Below are 17,459 nucleotides of genomic sequence, written 5' to 3' on the forward strand. Positions count from 1 at the left end.
GGGCCTACAATTTGGTTTCCTGGACAGTTCCTTGAACCATTTATTGGGAAACTTTCATCCTACGTTGTAGATGACATTCTTTTGCTATGCTTTGGCAAAAAATAGGCCAGTATATGGAAAAATACAAAATAACCACACGTTAATTTATCTATAGTGTTCGAACTGCTTCAACTTCGATTATCTGTCAACTATTTAATAGTCTTGTTTGCCATGAAATGATTTCTGCTTGAAAAATCCTGTTAAAATCACCGTTTTGCATGGCAACGGAAAATCAAGCAGAGTTCGTCGAATCTTTTTAGTGCAATTTTGCCATCTGTTGTAGGATGGGTGTCACGATCCTGTGATTGTAATCTTTTGCGGTATAAAGAATACTGTATACTTTGGAATTTTAACTTAATTTTGAGATCCCTGTACATAGAAAAAAAGTATTAAAGAAACGAAAAGTTTCGAGCGATTTCCAACCAGTAAAAAGAAGTAGTAATATACGTTCATCAAACTGCCAGTTTCAAATCCACAAAAAATCGTGTTGATAGAAACGCAGAAATATTGTTTTTTTTTACGATGGAAAGACAAATTTTCGCGTTCAGACAATCATTCCGTGAAAAGTTACCAAGTATTTATCTTTTTAGTAGGTACGTCGTGAAAAAAAAGTTTTTTCATAATGAGCCATGAGATTTCTGTGATTTTTTCAAAAATTGTCTATACATACGCATGCTTTTAAATACAATTGTCAGTCAACCATCGAGCGTTCAATTAAAAAGCATGCCACCTAAAATGCGCTTAGATATTTAATTCTGACCGCGCGGCTATATGAGGTGAAATATACAGCGAAATAAACTATTTGACAGGTGAAATATCTGACACATCCAGCTAAAGGGTTGGGGGAGACACAACATCCGCTTTCGAAATTCTATTAAACATAATATCTTCATAAGCATAACATTCCATAATTGGAAGAAATTATGAACAGTTGACTTAAAATTGACGAAGTACTCGATATTGAAGTTAGTTTATGGATTTAAATACAATTTTGTGGACGTTTTTTGTTTACATTGCACATCAGCTGGTTGCTGTGATGCTTTATCCGTCAGATATTTCGCCTGTCAAATAGTTCATTTCGCTGTATATTTCACCTCATGTGGCCTCGCGGTGACTGTAATTTGCATCGTTATTTTCTTGCCTCTTAAAACACTCAAAACGAAGACAATGTTGCATAACCCAAGCGGTTGCTATTAAATGAATGTCTACACAAAATGCATGCAAGCAACCAATGGAAAGCAACACTAAGATACCAAAATAGTTTTCTTTACACTTGTCAAAAGATTTTAAGCAAAGATTCTCCTCGTCTAGCCTGCTGCTGAATTTCAAAAATTGCACAAAAAAGATTTGCCTAAAACTGCTCGATTTTCCGTTGCCATGGGAAACGGTGATTTTGACGGGAGTTTTCAATCAAAAATCGTTACGTTTAAACGCGACTAATAAATTAAAGTGTATGAAGTGGGTGAACTCAAAGACTATTTCTATGACAAAATTTGAACGTCACTTTTTTGGAAATTTTAACGACCGACCTGGTGAAAACCTTTCCTCAAAATAGCTTTCTGGCGACTTTCCGAACACACAAACACTCTTAAACTCTTCGTTATTTTCAATAAAGTAGCTTGAAAAACACGTACAATATTTCTACGTTATATACGTTTATATTACACGTATGAATTTTTCAACAACCGTTTTCCATACAAACGTATGATTTTTATTTGAACTGTCAGCCAACTATCGAGCGCTCAACTAAAAAGCATGCCAACTAAAAAGCGTTCAACTATTGAATTCTGACTGTATATTGTAAGCAAAACATAGTAAAATTTAGATACAATTCTATGTTTTGTACCTTAACGATTCATAAAGCATTTTGTATGGGTATATATGATGTTACGTGTGTAAACACTCTTTTAACAGTGTGGGAAATACCGCCATGAAAGCATGTTAAAAGAAGGGTACAGCACAGGTCCACTTTTACCAACAACACTATATCAAACGTAAAGGATACAAAATCAAGTTGGAGTTTTAATTGCCAATTTCTGAGCGTTAACCTTAGCTACTGAACCTGTACCCCATGATAAGAGTTGATGTGACAGTATATCATCTGATGCGGTGTATTATTATTCAACATCTTCAAGGACACAGCATTCTTCGTATTCATTGAGGTAATCCCTCTCGTACTGTTCAGGTAATTGCAAAAGGCTTGCAATAAATAATGATTGTGCATGCTCAAGGGCAAAAGGCATACAGTATCTCGTACAATTGAAAAATAGTCCCTATGCAGGATAATGGCAATAAAACCCTTTCCTCGTTTCCGCCATTGTTGGCCTTAACCTGCCAGCCTCACCGAGGACGACGCACGTCTAGACCAGACTGTCGTTCCACCATGTTTTCCTACGCCGTTCAAAGCGTATGTGAAATTGTGTGTGTTTTGTTTTAGCTTGAATCAAAACTTAACCATCTTGCATCGAAGCGATTGCAATATGATCACATTCTCGCAGATGGGTTCTTTAACTCTTTTGTCACTTTAGCAAGATTTACAGCAAATATAGGAATCCTCGAAACACCAAAGCTTTGAATATCCTGAGCCTGAGTTTAACGCATAGTTCGAGTTAAAATGTACAATAAACCGCCTGTCACAGCACGACAGTGTGTATGAAAAAGGAATGCAGCTCTTACGAATAAACGTAAGCGAACGAAAGAGTAAGGAAAACTTCAATGAGGTACAAATATTCCTTTCCAAACAAAAACACATAAAGAAATAGAGTTTATTGCATCGTAAAATATGCAATTTTGTTGTTATATTGGCGATTCACTCTGCTCTTTTTTGCTTTTAATTTGTATGGAACTGAGATTGCAGCTAAGGTGAATGGGAAGAAATCCGTATTTCTTACCCAGATCTGAGCAATCGTTACCATCCTGTATGATTTTCATCTGATATATTACATCATATTAGCTTTAGAATTGGAAATTGATTGGAACAATACTAAATGTAACCGAGTATGCCGGGTATAAGGCAAAACAACAAGGGGGAAATACCTTGAGAATTATATAAACCGTTGTCACAAGAAGTGTTAACAATACGGCCAGTAAAACGCTGACGTATTCTAAATTAAATAAATCAATACTAAATTTCATGCCATTCGTTACTTTTAAGTAAATTCTTGTGATTATTTCAGATAATGTTGATACAAATACCATTGAACATTCTGATTATTTATGTATTATTATTTATTAGAAGCATAGCATAACATATTGAAAAATACACTAAGCGTTAATATAATGTTTACAACTATTTAGAGCTTATTAAAATTAAGAAGGCTCCACCTATTTAGCGTAACGTGATCATGCCAGTGTATACAAACGTTCGAGGCTTATTCTGTATTACGCACTTAGTCACTTCTTGCTATGGAGGACGGTCTATACGAGGTTTGAACCCAAGGCATGTTATTAATCCGAACGAGTTAACGAATCATGATATTTAGAAGTAGTTACACATAATTATTGGTTTGCGTTAATAACCCCAGTAAATAATGTCAAATATCAGTATTGTTCTTAAGGCAAAACACAAATTTAAGAATTTTGTGCCATTTAATAGAAACAGTGGGGATTGACTCACATTTATGAGACAATTTATGAACATATGTTAACGTTACTTTGCCAATTATAACCATTTGATTTTTTACGAATATACGTTATTGTCAGTAGAGATGTGGAAGTGTATTCATTAGTGAGACAACGTGATCACTTACAATAAAATATCGTTTGAATGCATGCTACTAATGAATAGTTGCTTACGAGATTAACAAAATCTTAGGAAAATCTTATTTAATTGATAATTCACGAATGCTCTGCTATTGAAAAATATAGCCGTTGCCGTTTACCTGTAAAAAGAACATGATTGTAAGATGTTATTTTTATTTATTCGTTTGCAATTTAAGAGATTCCGATTTGAAGAAACATGCGCATTTCTTCAGAACCTGACAAATTTATTTTTAGAAATTTAGAAATTTATTTAAACAATAGAGTGTTCCAATAACGACACTACCGACGATTGTCAAAAAGATCCGTATAAACTATAACTAAACTATTGTTCTATTTTATGTGTAATGTATGTCAATTTTTCAAAATCATTTACAAATATTGCTGTATACTAAATTTACGATTTTCCCGTTCCTCCTGAATTAAAAAAAATACGATTTAAAATTTTTTTTCTTATAAATTTTAAATTCTTCACGTTTTCATTTAGCTGTTCAATTCACATGTGATAAAACTAAACTTTGTGTAATGCCTCCGATGGCACCTAAAACAATAAACGTAAAATAATTGCTCACACTCAATTGCTCAACGCTCAAACTCAATTATTTATGAATTTAAGTCACCATCACGGTTTCAAACAAAATATAAATGTATCTATTATATTCATAAAGCTTTCTTACATGGACGATTTACAACGCCTGTATTTTTATGTACGAATACAGTTTGAATTCAATATCTGAACGCATTTTAGTTGGCATGCTTTTCAGTTGAACGCTCGATAGTTGGCTGACAGTTCAATTAAAAAGCATGCTTTTGTATGGCATACCGGTTGTTGAAAAAATCCTAAAAATCTCATGGTTAGCCGAGAAAAGTTAAAGCAAATTAGCCAACTAAAAACTTTAATTCAATTGTTGGCTGGGAATCGAAGTTCAATCAATGAGTTCAGATTGTAAATACAACAACATACGAATAAATTGGTAAAGATGATAAAACAACTATTATGCTATGTGTGGTACATGAGTGTTTATGAATTATAATTATTTGTTTACCTCGTTTTCATACGTTAAGGTATCCTAAATACGTTCGTCATCAGATATCAATAACATTTTGTGTTACATTGCTCTGCGATTCAGACGATTTAATAGTGTAAGCTTCAAAGACCGGTTATTTAAAATTTTGCTACACCCTACCGAAGCACGTTTCCTTTAAACTGTATGATTATGGTAAAGTTTCAGAAAAGAACACAATTGTTGACAAAGTGAAAATGAATGAATCAGTACTGGTTGCCTTTTTATGCCTATGAAATGGGTATGCGCATGAAATGATAAAACAGGCTAGATAGTTTTTGGTTGAAAATGGGGTTTTAGTACAAATGATTATCAAAAAGGAAAGCAAAAATATATCCCAAAATACTTCTAAATCCCGCCCATCGTTTGAAAAGACGTTAACTGTCTCTCTCTCTCGCTCTCGCTTTTTTCTCTATTTATCTCTCTCTTTCTCTTTCTCTTTCTCTCCTTCTCTTTTTCTTTGTTCTATCAAATTCAATAAGATGAAACAACAACATTCTCGTCTTCTTGTACAATGTCGTACACGTTTTAGTACACAATCGGCACTCCTCGGTACTCCAATGCAAAGTATGTTTCTCTTAAGCATTCATCGAAAGTGGCGACGGTAAGCAAAGAAGTGAGCTTTCCTCAGTAAAGTGCTTGCCAAACTTGGTAAGATGTATTAACTCTCATCACACCGTGTGCTAGGGTCGTGGTTTACGAAGGAACTAAGGAGCCGAAAGGTTTGTGTCTCTGCTAAAACTGGAAAATCCTTTTCCTCAAATTTCCCAGCATGGCTTATCGTATGGGATAAAATATCCCTTTTCGCCTCGTTATGATTTATTTTTACCAACGCAAAATCAGTCTAGTTTTATTTTTGCAAACGCCGCAACCTCTACCGAAGCACAACTCAAATCCTGTCATGTTGAGTTGGATTAATCTTTGGAATATGTGAAGGCTGGCTATTTTTCCGATAACTGTTTCAGATGCGTATTGTTGTGCAGGATTTATTTCGATTAGCTAACTTTAAGTAACAGTAACAGTTGTCTTCATGGCTTAAGTTCTAAAATGTTTGCAATAAATTTAATTGATGTGCATTTAATCAATATACAAAGCTAACATTCCTCTGTTTGATGTGAGATGCAGAAATAAGAATTTTATGTTTGGGTTTGTATCGTTCATCAAAATAATTGGAAATAAACTACAGTCAGAGTTCAATACTTGAACACTTTTAAGTTGGTATGCTTTTAAATTGAACGCTCGATAGTTGGCTGAAAGTTCAATGAAAATACATACGTCTGCATGGAAAAATCAGGTTCTGACCAATTTACAAAAATCTCATGGCCTGCCCAGAAAAATTTCAGAAAAATTGTGTGTGGAAAAACATGCCAACTAACAAAACAAGCACATATTCAATAGTTCAATAGTTGGCCGGTCTCGTAGTACAGTCATCAACTCGTACGACTTAACAACATGCCCGTCATGGGTTCAATCCCCAAATAGACCGCGTCGCCATACGTAGGACTGACTATCCCGCTATGGGGGGGGGGGGGGGGAATCAATTAGTCACTGAAAGCCAAGCTCACAAATGGGTACAGGCAGGCCTTGACCGACATCGGTTGTTGAGCCAAAGAAGAAGAAGAAGATTCAATAGTTGACAAGGAATCGAAGATCATCCAGTGAGTTACAGACTGTATAGCAATTATGTCTCTGTGTTTGAAAGTCTGGTAAAAAATACTGCTGTAATACGTATTTTATTGGCTTTGAAACCTGTCTTTTTAAAGCATTACGGCAAAGTCATCCCTCCTGAATAACAAAAAAAACTGTCTTTTTGTTTTATTATCAATATGTAAAGTTAGTGCCAAAAAGCCTAAAAGGAACAGAACTCAAATTTGGAAAAAAAAATAAAAAGCTTTCTACGGTAAACGTAATTAATCAAATTATAGAAATATGGTCATTTTTCACATCAAAAAACTAGCTTTTCAATATGCATTCTAAATCCGAATAAAACAATATCTTTTGCCAACTATTTTGCCATACTTTTTCATTATTCTAGAGATCTATGTAAAATGTTTGCATGCAAATCTCTAAAATTTGTTTAAGTTAAACTTGCTTCAATTTAATGACACAAATATCAATGAAATATTTTGGGCCAAAATTTAAATTTATTTGTCAATTCTTTTGAGTTTTAACACAACACATGTTTGTTTTATTAAAATAGTTTTCCATTATTATTAATACATGCTTATTATTAACCAGCAATCGTACATATCTCTCTCCTCTATTAAGATTTTACCGATGGAAACAATAAGCCGGGTCAATTATCTTTTTCCTTGACTCGTAGTTTACACCTACAAATCCAAACAAATGTATTCTTAAATGTTTTGCATTGCACTAATACAAACCAGGCAAGTTAAAGAACACCAATACATGAACAAATTTGTTTCACCAATACCATCTTTCATTTATTCATACTTTTATCACATAGCTCTTTTCTGAGGCAGACTGGAGTAGGTCTGTCATACAAACATCTCTTACGCCTACTATGTAACATCGGTAATGCTATTAATGTATTAGTGTGATTTGCCCCTTCCTTACATATTCACAAACACCACGAACTGTATGTAACTCTCACACCGTTTCCCATATATCTACAAATCAAGGGATCGTTGTGGTTGACGTATTTACTTTTGGAGCAAAGAGCAGCACAAGTCTCCCTTTGTAGCGTTTTTCATTACCGAATATTTTCTACCTCGTGCCATACCAGAACCAGCGTGTGCACTACCTAACTAGAGCTCGTGTCTGGAACAGTTTTTCACCAAAACGTGTTCAAACGTTGCCGGGAAAACATCGTATTATCAAGGAATCTGCAATAGTTTGTTTGATAACACAAGTTATTAGTGTGCAAAGCAAAATTCGGTGGGCAGTGACTTTTGTTCAATTCTTCATAAACATCGCTAACATAACAACTGAAGTGCAAAGCCAACTAAACCATACATAGCTAATGATTACCGTACAGAAATTATTTTTGGCAAAAAGAGCATAGACGCTTTAAGATATGTAAACAATCCAAAAATAAGAATGCATTTGTTGGACAACATATTCATCGATCTCCATATGATTTGCGAAAATCATCAAAAACCGCCTGTATCGCATTGGTATCCTTCGAATTATCGGTTTCACAAATTCAGTACTTATTTTTTAACATATTCATACATACTTTTTTTTTGACTGATATACTCTTTCGCGTTTATTGTTTTTTAATTACGTGTAATTTTGTTGTTTTGCTTTATTTTGTTTATCACAGGTTAAAAAATCACAGTGTCCCGTACTACAAGTCGTAGGGAGTATTACTGATCAAAACTGAAAGCTGCATTTCAATCATGTAAGTATCCTGATCTAAAAACGATTAACATCGCGCAATTACTTTCAACGCCATACAAACTACTATACATATAATCAAATTTTGCTTGAAGAACTTTTTTCACTAAGGTGCCCTTATTGCCTTTATGTATTTAACACTACAAAGTACTTCTAATTTTGTTTCACGTGGTTTGTGGAAAGTGAAAGCCATTACATATTGGTACCTATTTCAATTAATTTTACAATCTTACAATGTAAATTACATTATTAGCTTAATAACTTCTGTGCTTATTTTACTAATCAATACTGTGCCCATACTTGTAATGGGGAAAGCGAGACAAATTTATTTCGCATACTGAACACACGTGAGTGGAAGGAGTGTATGCTTTGTGTTTACATGTCAGCTGACAATCAACCACATTCCCAAACTCGATCGAAGAGGAACGATAGTTGCAGCAACCTATATATAACGGTTACTTTTATTTATCTCGTAAGCGTTAATTGTGTTCAGTAATGCGCAAAATGTTCTAAAAAACTCAAGGAAATCATTATTTTATGTCATTTTGACAGCCGCTTCGATCGTTTCCGCTTCGATCGTCCCCGCTTCGATCTTCCCCGCTTCAATCGAGTTTGGGAAAGTGTTTTAATAAGTTTTCTTTCACTCGTGCATGAATTTGTCTATTTTAGTGTTGTGAACCTAAACCAGTTAAATTGTAGTTTACAGTTCAGAAAATGCTCAAAACAAATGGGTTTTTTGTATGTTTATGTACAAGGTCAGATTTATTAAGAACGTTTTTTAATAAAAGATTAATGCCTTCAAGCATGAATCAATATACATTAAAGTATATGATGAATCGAATTTGTTATAACAATGATGATATAAAGTCTTAACAGCGTTCAAATATATTAAGTAAGAGCTATTTTTGTTGGAATTTCTGACATTTGAGTATGTCGGTTCATTATCAGTTTATTACAAATTAACTGCAACACGGTCTAGACAAAAGTGCATCTTTAGTAGATACAGTTTTTACAGTTATCTTCTTGGTTTGAGTCCAGAGACAAAGACAAGATCCTGTTTGTTGCTATTAAAATTGTTTTCTTTTCATATCTTGCCAAACCAAAACATAATCTCATGGGTTTTAAAGTTAGCAATGCAGGACAACATAGTTAGAATACGGGTAAATGGTAGTGGGGTTCACTTATGTACTGTAACTATATGAGAGTTTCTTCTCTTTAACAACTTTTGTATAAATTCTTACGTTATCGTGACAGCTGACAGAAAAAAAAATCATACCCTCTCTTCAAATTTGATGCTAGGATAGTAGATTGTGGAAAAGATGTGATACGGGTGTTAAATTTGCATAAGTATAGAGTTTTTTTTTCTTTATTTGCATTGTCGTACATTTGTATGTGTATGTGTTTCTATATATTTTAACATAATGCAGCTTAATATTACTAGATATTAAGCTGTTTGTTTGTTTGTTTTTATTACGGCCTGGCCGTATTAACCCCTTTCGAGGAAGTAATAAATCATTTAATTGATAGAAAAAAGCTTAGGGCTCACGAAGAAAAGCAATATCTTTTAAATATCAGCAGAGGCAAATCAGAATGCCATGAGTTCACAACAAATGTTGTAATACAAAATAGAATTATATTCTTGAAATTGATATTAAGTAAAAATTAAATGTTATTAAACAAAACTGTTTAATCTTTCTTTTGAATCTCTTTTAGATAAATACAAATATTCAAAAGGCTGGTAACCATCTGTTCGGAATCCGTAACATCAAGATATAATAGCATAAGTACATGTCATAAACATGTCGTAAATTTGTAATATATCAATGTGAACAACTCCAAATGTATATGTAACGCTTTGATTTAGCATGGGATTCAAACATTTAAAGATACGAATAAATTCCCATTTATTCCATCTGATCCTATTCGTGAAACATATATGTGTTATCATCCTCTTAGATGTTATCAAAACAAAAATGTGTCTATTGCAAAGAATATTATTAACTATTAATAGTCAAAACTAAGACAGTTTAATCCAAAGATATAACTGTTATCATTCGATCGATAAAATATGACCTTTTGACGAGAATGCTTACACCTTGCACGACAATGAGATCAGAAAAGATTTCCAGATAAATATAAAGAAAGGTACGTAAACAAATGAAAGGAAAAATGTATGTCCAAGTATTCACACCAAGAATCTGTGCAAATGTTTCACAATTTTTCCCACGACCTATCAAATCTAACATTATTGCACAGGAAAATCGTGAGTTGGTTCGGTATTATCTGTAGGAAAGATCCCTGAATGTTGAGACTGATAAATCGAATTGGCAGCAATAGCACGGCAGAACCTGTTTCTTCAACGAGAATGTGCGGGAGGTATGGACGAATCGATGAACAAATTAAGAACTGTATATAAGCATCTATGACGTTTCGTCGGGACTGGAAGCATAGGAAAATTTGTTGCGTTTTTGATGCTGTTTCAAGCTAACCCGTGCTACTCGCCTAACATTGATAACGTCTATGGTCGAATCATGAAAACAGTTTCGCTCGGTTTCATCAATTGGACCATTTTGTTTCGGTTGATATCGTACGTTCTTCTTTTTTTAAATTTCGAAAACGTTGTTGTCTGGGCACATCTGGTTATGACAGAATAATCTTTTTTCTATAAATCGACACACCAACCTTTGAAAGTCGAAACTGTAGTTTGAAAGGTAAATACGTAAGTAAATTATAAATTTAAAAAGACACTTTCTTTTGTAGTTTAAATTAAAGGATCCATGTGCAGGCAAAACCAGACACAATTATTTTACTTTAAGTATTACCAGTTAAAACAAAAATTTAACCGCAAACTATCGGAATATATATATATATATATATATATATATATATATATATATATATATATATATATATATATATATATATATAAATATATATATATATATATATATATATATATATATATATATATATATATATATATATATATAAGACTGTTTCATAATAAGTCACTGAAATCCAAGCTCACTTCACTAGTGGGTACAGGCAGGCCTTAAGCAGGCGGTTGTTGTGCCAAAAGAAAAAAAAAGAAAAAGTGTGTGTATGTATCCTTTTAACAATATCTTTAAGTAAATTTCAATGTTTTTAAAATTTATTGCTAACAATTTTCGATGGTAAATTCGTTATATTGTTTTTGTTGTTGAAAATACTCTCAATTAGTATAGAAACAAAAATTAATTTAATTTTGGTCGTTTAATTTACTTACCTTTTTCTATTCATAAATTACGATTTTTTTGTAAGGATAGTATCATATTTGAAAGGTATCATGAGCATGTTAGGTGTCTCACAGGTGGCTAGCATAGGAGTTTTGAATAGATTAGGTTTGGTAAAATGCTTGATAGTTTCCATACACACATAGGGAAAAACCGGATCGTCCCCACACATCTTCGAGTTGCACAAAATAGACCACCAGTAAAAAAAAGAGCAATTTTTGGAAGGCAGAACCCATCCCGATCGAGATTTTCTTCAGTTCCTGTTTCCGACATCGTCACCCGTTTTTGAAAATCGCGCTAAACGCAAAACGCGCACGCGCGAGGACTCTTAGAGGTGTGCGTGCTGACTAACATAATCTTTTCTGAATTCTTTCTTTCCAGCAGGTTTTCGGCATACTTCCATCGCACTCTGTTCTTTTACTCGTGGGTAGCTGAAGTGCTTTAATATTTGAAAGAGCAAGGCACGCTCTTTTATGTATGTGTGTGTGTTTTTTATTACTGAAGCAACCTTTGTCAATTGCCGGTAGCTGCGTCTGCTGCTATTGTGCTACAACGTTTTCGGTCGTCGCTCGCAAGTTTTGGTACGGACAGTATATGCAACACGCTACACTCTCACAACTCAACCATACGGCCAGCGGGACACATCGTTGTCATCTTTAACGTCATCGCAGTAGACCGGACTACTCTCGTTGGCATCATAATCATAGCTGTGTTTGCTTCCTGAACTCGTTCTCGTTTCCTACGCATTTCACACTGTTACTGTTTGCGAAAGATGTGATTCATCCTTTAATTACACTGCAATACATAGTTGATGAGCTGGATGGAATTTGAGTATAGATCACACGCATCTGTGCAGAGTGGTAAATCATCGAATTTCGAAGGAAAATATTATTTGAACATGTGCTCTTGTTCGTGTGTCAGAGTTTTTATACATCTTTATTAGAGCGATATAAGAAATCTGGTGATGTAGTGAGCCAATATTTCATCAAATCCAACGAAGTGAATTATCAGTGAATGAGCGTTGTTCGAGTGCCGCTTCATGAACGTATACTGAATGTATCCTGAGTGCTACTTATCCGGTATACCTTCAGTATACGTAACAAGAGGCGACACAATCATCGTTGATGTCGTGATATGGATACGGTTTTTGTACATAATTCAACACATTGCATTACAATATAAAACAATACTCTATGCTTAAACGTTCGTTTCCGAGATATAAGAGAATTATTCTGATGGGTGAAATTAAAGAATTGCCTTCGTGTATACGCTTTTAAAATATGTTAATGTCAATTGTGTGGTTAATGTATCTGCAAGATACAAATCATGTGTGTCAATTATTGTTTTAACTCTCCTCATATCATGTGACATTGTTTAATGAATTATACATGTGTACTTCTAAAATTTGGCGCATAATTACATCACAAAAGCATACATTACGCACATCATAATAAATAATGAAGCTAACGTAAGGATAAAACTTTTTTAGGAGTATGAAATTGTATTGAAGGCCCTAGAATAATGTGACTGAGAGCAAATTAATTGATAAGGACGAAGTAGCCGTATTGAGAAATGTAGTGCCTATCAGCTTCATACTACATGAAGAGAAGGAGAAAGAGAGAGAGAGAGAGAAAGAGAGAGAGAGAGAGAGAAAGAGATAGAGAGAGTGAGTTAAATGGATAGATAGATAGATAGACCGAAAAAGAGAGAGAGAGAGAGAAAGAGAGAGAGAAAGAGAGGGAGAGAGAAATAGACTCACATTTTTACATCCTAAAGTATACCAACCGAGTCAGATTGTGTATGAAGCAGAACTGTGTATCGCGACAGAACTTATTGTAGGAATTTCCGTTTATATTTATTTGAACATGTTGATGGCTAGAATTGCACATAGCTGTAACCACAATGTTTACAATGAGATATCAAACTCTCTCATAAATTTTTAGGAATACAAATATAAAGTTATTTAGAATCAGGAAATAGAATCGTTTTACCCTTCCTTTTGAGCTCCTAAGAAAAGAAGATTGTATGAATTTGTTGAACCAAATTAAAATATCAATTTACAACATTGTGGACCATAATAAAATTTCTTACAAAATAAATTGCTGGCGTGGAGAGAAAACAATGCTTTTGTAAAGAAAATGAAAGAACTTTTCTACTATTGCATACTTTAAGGAGAAAAGAATTGTAGCTCCTCCCATATTTTACATCAATTTCACCAAGTTTTCTCTTTTACGTACACTAGCAGCTCTAGCGGCAATATTATGAACCTACTTGAAAAAATATACCATAATGAAATATACCGTAAAAATGAACAGATTTGACCTTTTCTGCAACATAATAAAATTAGTTTGTAATTCGTTTTATTAACATTTATTTATTTATTTATTTATTGGATATATCTGCTGCTCCATAACCATGTTTAAACCAAACGTTTAAACTAATTGTATTGTAAAATATGTGAAACGATGTGAGTATTCTAGTTGAGCAGCTATTGTTACAATTGTCAAACATCAGATAATGGTCACTAGACACGTATGAAGACTATTCCAGGTATCTTTTTCAGAATACCTAATACGCATACATTATTTTAGGATAATCTAGATAGCGTGTCGAAACCGATTTACAAAACACGCCAACAGGAAAATGTATTATCAATGATCTTAGCCACCAAAAGACCGTTCGAGAATAAATTTCTTTAAAAGCTTAATGATTGGAATAAGGGAAAACACTATAGAAAAATGTGTATCTAGCTGATTCGTTTGTTTGCATACGATAATTTCCTACATTAACAAAAAAATTAATGCATCTGAGGCATTTTCTATAATATCACTACATCCTAAACACAAATATTTGTTCGTAACTAAATTTATAAGTTTGTTTGTTTTATTTGTTGTTCTGTAGATTACAACAAGAGCTGTAATTCATTTAATAATGAAAAATGATGTTGATATGAGAAATAATTTGTAATTTGTTGAAATGCAAGAAAAAAACTAAATTTGATTATTTTGTATCAAAATTAATCGTCTGCAGAGTCTTTATTGCATGTAAAGCATTTGGTTAGATAACAAGTATTACAATAATTACATTATAAGTTAGCCCAAGGAGTTCAGGGATTGATTTATGTTTCGACTAATACCATAAAGCTGAGTATATTCGCGTGTGTGTATATTGTTGCTTTAAAATTTGCTTTCCATTCATAGTTTCAAACTTACGGCCAAGGGTACAAACTTCAACTCAAACAGCTTAACAAAATGCCCGTCACAGCTTCAAGTCTCGATTGGACCGTAACCCGGAGGTCTGACTACACCAAGCCAAGCCAAAAAACTCTAAAACCAAGAAGATATGATACATATATATATATATATATATATATATATATATATATATATATATATATATATATATATATATATATATATATATATATATATATATATATATATATATATATATATATATATATATATATATATATTATAGTATATATATACAGTAACAATAATTTTCATCATAGACAATATGAGTGTTATCATGCCAAGCTTAAATGATTACCACCATACCAATACAGTTAAAACAAGCATATTTTTTTCAACTGCTTTGGTGTTACTCATCAATAGTTTAATCATGATCATAATATGGCACTTATAAGCTCAAGCACAAGCTTATAATTATGACACTAAAGGTATTGTTCGTTTCCAAAACATCTCGCTCTTCAGTGCTTCTTAGTTTATGTTTGCTTGAGTAGAATTGTTAAAATGGGAAATTTACACATTACATCTTATAGGAGCAAAACAAATAAATAAAACAAACCGCTTGGTTTCCCCAAAGGGAGTTGTCTTTTACATGTCACACTTGTATCTAATCCTTCTTCAATCTGCTATTTATGTATAGTTACAATTTAAACTCGATTTTTACAACAATTTTTGTTGTTTATCTTTTGAAACAAATAAAAGCTGTGTATTATAATAAAGTGACTGAGAAAAAAAGTGTCTTCAACGTCGAGAAAATTCCATTATCTGCTACGTATACAACCCGATAACATATAGATGCTAAAAATATGGCTGAACCCAAATGCTGCTACAACATGGCCGACGGGTTCATCCGTTCTGCGCAGTTCCATTTACAACGTTCTCATTTCCAAACGAAGAGAAAATTTGGGCCAGAAAAGAGAAAGGTTAATCTTGATTCTTAGGGAGGCTTCTTGGCACAGTAGTGGTGATATGAGGTAGATTGTGTGCACCGCAGCCATTATTTTATGAGGCTTCTGTGTGAACATCATCTGTTTCGTTTTTATAGGTTTCATCAAGAGGGCAGTATGCTTACTATACACGCTATAACTTTCAATCTTCATGTTTGCTTGGTTCCAACACCGTCAAGTATGTTTTGTCAAATAGAAACCACAAAACAAACCCACAAAAACTGAAAAATATTTTTCATTGCCAAAAATATAGTTAAAATAGTTCCTAAAGTTTATATTTTTTCTCTCACACTGTATGCTAATGATAAATTTAATTTTTACAGGGTTTTAAAAGTCAGCATCGATTGTCAGCAAAACAATTTAAGAAGCTCAAGATTCGGTTTTGCTGTCAAAAGTTGTTGTTTCGCCGCAAAGATGCTATTTTCACAAGCGCAATATAATTTTTCAAACGCACAAAGTGTTTTTGAAAGGGCTTTTTGCATCGTTTTGCTATTTCAATCACGAAATTTTAGATTAAAATCAGTTTTTTTATGCGTTTTAGCATTATTTTTATGAAATATTACTTTTTTGTAAAAATGAGAATCTTCTGTGCTACGAGCACTAGAGCATGCATAGCATATATAAAGTTTGTGTAAATTTTTGCTCAAAAAAACCATATGTTTACAAAAAAACGAAATGCTTCATAAATATAATGCTAAAATGGATACTACAATTGATTTCAATCAAATCATCTCAAAATCCGTGTTTTTATTTGCAAAATGATGCAAAAGGCACCTGAAAACCATCTTGTGCGTTGGAAAAATCATATTGTGCCTATGAAAATATAATCGGTGCGGCGAAACGACAACTTTTGACAGCTAAACTGTATCTTAAGCTATTCAAATTGTTTTGCTGACATTAGAATCTGACTTTCAAAATCCTGTATTTAAATTTTTCGAGTAACAAAAACCAGGTAAAATCAACAAAAACACATTAAGTAGCAAAATTTAATGTAAACCGTAACGAAAACAGTTTTCAGTATCTATTTTTCTTTTTGAAAGTCTCGCCTTCTCCAAAGCAGATAAGTTACAGAGTTTGTTCTTATGGAGCATTCAAATGTACTCTAAAAAATAAATATGTCTAAAACATGTGCATATTTGTTGTAGTCTAGTCTTTTTTTACTTTTTGAAAAGTGAATAGATGAATAGTTTGTATTGCAATTTCATCGTTTAACATTCGAATCTCAGACAACTGATCTTCCCTCATGAAATGAAATGAAATCTGTATCATTTTCTAGATAAAATAAGAACTTACAACTATTTTTAATATTACTCAATTAGATATTTGGCATTTCAAAAGAGATACGAAGAAAGTAAATCATTCAAATTGGAGTTTCGTTTAAATAAAATTTAACATTTGCTATTCAACATAAGTATTTACTTGGCAAACGTAGTGTCATACCGGTCATACAGTATTAGCATTGTAATAATAATATTCGTGATACCAGCATTCAATATGCAGGGTTGACCATCACGCTAAGAGTAAACGAATTAGTAACAGATAGCCAAACAGTTATAATGGCTATGGCAGGAATACTCCGACTACCGAAGTTGTGCCTAATAACAAGAAGAACAAACAAATCATTTGTATGAAGTACATAAGTTTGCACTATTCTCTCTTTTATCTCACTCTGTACACGCAATGTAATGTTTTGTATTAATAACTTGCATGTTTCGGTTGAAATCAATTTAAATACTTTTTTCTGAGCCTGACGAGATCAAAGATAAC

The 17,459-nt window shown here is 33.1% G+C and overlaps 1 protein-coding gene and 1 long non-coding RNA gene across 2 annotated transcripts in view; one reads left to right on the forward strand and one right to left on the reverse strand.

The window, feature by feature from the left end:
* The window catches only part of LOC120961603 (homeotic protein ultrabithorax), a 270,884-nt gene that overhangs the window by 166,808 nt on the left and 86,617 nt on the right, over positions 1 to 17,459 (reverse strand). The gene's annotated exons all lie outside the window — the stretch shown is intronic.
* On the forward strand, positions 7,352 to 10,139 carry LOC120961604 (uncharacterized). Its single transcript, XR_007452174.1, has 3 exons — positions 7,352 to 7,760; positions 8,149 to 8,226; positions 9,936 to 10,139. It is a non-coding gene; the product is annotated as an uncharacterized LOC120961604 (long non-coding RNA).

Source organism: Anopheles coluzzii, chromosome 2, assembly GCF_943734685.1.
Source record: "Anopheles coluzzii chromosome 2, AcolN3, whole genome shotgun sequence".
NCBI lineage: Eukaryota > Metazoa > Arthropoda > Insecta > Diptera > Culicidae > Anopheles > Anopheles coluzzii.